This window comes from Solea solea, assembly GCF_958295425.1.
Source record: "Solea solea chromosome 17 unlocalized genomic scaffold, fSolSol10.1 SUPER_17_unloc_1, whole genome shotgun sequence".
Lineage (NCBI taxonomy): Eukaryota > Metazoa > Chordata > Actinopteri > Pleuronectiformes > Soleidae > Solea > Solea solea.
This window is the reverse complement of record NW_026704018.1, coordinates 185,797-189,062: the sequence shown is the minus strand read 5'-3', so window position 1 is coordinate 189,062 and position 3,266 is coordinate 185,797.

The window sequence follows — 3,266 nt, the reverse complement described above, 5'->3', positions numbered from 1 at the left end:
ACTGTAGATGGTATTACACACAATGATCCAGCATTTATTTTTTAACAGAATGTACAAAAAGAAAATACCACTAAAAAAGAGGGTACGGTTTCCCACCCAGAAAATTAGATACCTACAAAACTCCCCTTCCCCAAATGAGAAATCTGGTAAGTATTGAGGTCTAAAAATACCAGTCTAAATTGTTGTACCCAAATAAAAACTGTAAAACAGTCTCTCCCTCTCTCTCTCAGGGTGTTTTGCATTCGTCAGATGGGAGGATGGTTATACCGGCAAAATCTTTACAGCATCTGACATTTTGGCCAAAGATGAGGCTCCTGTGCAGCTGCAAGATCTTAGACCAGGAGGTCCAGTTTTAGCAAAGTGATCGGATGGTAAATTGTATAGGGGCACTGTTGAATATATTTCAGGGGTAGATCAGGTTAAGCTGCCAAGAGACCACCCAACTACACAGGAGTCCTTTTTAAATATGTTGAAAGGCGATGAGCCATCAGACTCAACTTCAGGGTCTGACACCATTATAGTAGATAGGAGCCCACTGTCTGAACATGGTGAAAAAATCCCAGCACAGAATCCATCACCTGACAGGGGACATGCAACAGGCTGCAACACCGCTGGCCCACCACCTTATGGGTAAGCTTGTCGTAATTGTTACATAATCACCTGGGCCCACAAGTTCAAAACTTTTAATCATTATACGATCAGATTTGGTGAAGTTCAAAACCAAAAAAACAGCATTAGGACAACGTTGTTATCCAATCTGTGATCATAGAATTAGTTCAGTATGTAGCATGTTAATGACAAATGCAAGTTTTACTTAAAACATATGTTTATTACCCAAAATGAAGATCTGTTTCCACTTAAATTTAGGGATTAAAAATATGAACTCGTGGGCCCTGATGTAAATAATTTGCCATTATTTTGGCATAATGGTCAGAATCATTTTCATTCATCCGTTTAAATGAATCTGTTGTAAAATGTTGATAGATTTTCAAATCTTTTCACAAAGAATGGAAATAGCCACTCTAAAAGCTCTCATGTCACAGCACATTGTGAGCTTGTAGATCAGCTATTTCCACCATTGAAATGTTTTAAAGTATAAAATGATGACAAATATGGCAGATTTTGGTCATAGTACATTTATTTTCAGTTCCATGCGTGAGTCAGGGAGTGGTCAGGCTGCGGCCATATTGTGGAGGTAGCCGTGCATACGAGTAAGTCAGCCAATGGAAACGGTTGGGGCACTCGGGTCTGTGTTTTGATTCCAGGGGCAGGGTTTGTTTTTACCTCCAGGCTTTGCTGCAAATCATAGTGACCACCATAGGTGACGTACAGCAATCAAGGCAGTATCTACCCTTCTTTTATGTCTATGCCGGTCACTTCAGTCAGTTCTTTGCAGTTATTTGTCATATCTATTTTAGGCAATTAGTGTTTACCGAAATGTCATTAATGGTTTAATGAGATTTTATGATAGCTCTACCAAAGGGGGCACCAGCGGCTACAGCCACCATCCACCAACCGTCCTCACCTCCAAAACACCTCAGTCCAAAGTCGCCTCCACCTCCTGAGGAGACTGAGGTCCTTGACTTTTTATGACTCTGTGGTGGCCTCTCCCATCCACTATGCTGTGGTTTGCTGGGGAGTGCGCAGCACAGACCGGGACAGAAAGAAACTGAACAGGCTGGTCAGGAGGGCCGGCTCCGTCCTGGGCCGCTCGTTGGAATCGGTGGAGGAGGTGGGACAGAGGAGGACATTATCCAGACTGTCCTCCATCATAGAGAACACACTCCACCCACTGCACCTGACTGTGGAGGGGCTTGGCAGCTCCTTCAGTGGCAGGCTCCGGCACCCTCAGTGTAGGACGGAGCGCTACCGAAAGTCCTTCATCCCCACTGCTGTTCGGTTATTTAACTCCTTGTCGTAAATGTCCACTCACTTTCCTACTTACCCCTGATACTTACTCTATATTACAGTGTAATTTTATCTTTTTTACTTTTATTTTTTGTAATTTTCTTACTATTGTATTGTATTTTATTTTATTTTATTTTATTTTATTTTATTTTATTTTATTTTATTTTATTTTATTTTATTTTATTTTATTTTATTTTATTTTATTTTATTTTTATTCTATTCTCATCTCTTAACTGGGCTGTTGTGAATGTGTGTTTATAATTAATTGAATGATAAAGTCATTCAATTCAATTCAATTCAACTGCTCCATCACCCTACGGAGGCTATTGTAACCAGTGTCTCGAAATGAGTACAAATGATAATTAATTTAGTCAACTTCGAATTAAAGCTAGGTTATTATCAGAAGATACTAAGTACGACTATGGAGCCTGAAATAGTAAAAAGTCAGCAGTGAACACACATCACAAAACAGGTAAGTTTGAAATATGTATTGTACAAAATTATTAACAATATGTTACACTCCCTGCCTATCTAAGCCGGCTTCCTGAGTGCACAGGCGCACAATAATGGGTTTAAGCTAAGTAATTTCAAAACAAAACAAAAAAATTGCTGCCTTTGGAGTTCATGGAAGATCTTGATGTTTGTGTGTGTGTGTGTTTCTTGGAGTATGAATGTCTTTCTTCTTTTTACTACCCGGGTAGGTTTATGTATGATCTTATCTGTATCTCAGGTGAAGGAACAGAATGATGATGGTCCCAAGATGCCACAGCTGGCCACACTAGGCTCTTGGTCTGTTCGAGTTCTGTGGTTAGCTCGCCACTGACCATCAGGGTCAGGTTCAGTCGATCTCTTTCTCTCATCCAAAAAAACCAATCTATGCATACAGTACAGAATACATTAGTTACTATTGTCTCATTTCAATTGAAATCCAAACAACTCATCTCCATCAAATCAATTAACAACCATTTGCAAAGGATATAAAGACTCTAATCATTATATAAATGAAAAGACACACCACATAAAATGGGTCAGTTCTGATAAACAATCAATAAATATATATATATATCGGCAATTAAAATAACTAAATCACCATCATCTTACAATATGACAATACCAACATTTCCTACAAAACCCAAAACAATTCACATTTAAATGCTAGCGATTAGCCCGCGGCTAACGCGATTAGCGATCTTTTATAAACATTTCCACAACATAAAACAATCTGAATCTGTGTCTATGTGATATCGAGCACTACGTATTAAGGTCACAACTCCGATTGGTTTTAAAAAAGAACAATGTTTCATAACATAATGGAGCTCAATGAGCATGATACTCAGGTTAGCATTAGCATCCTTACC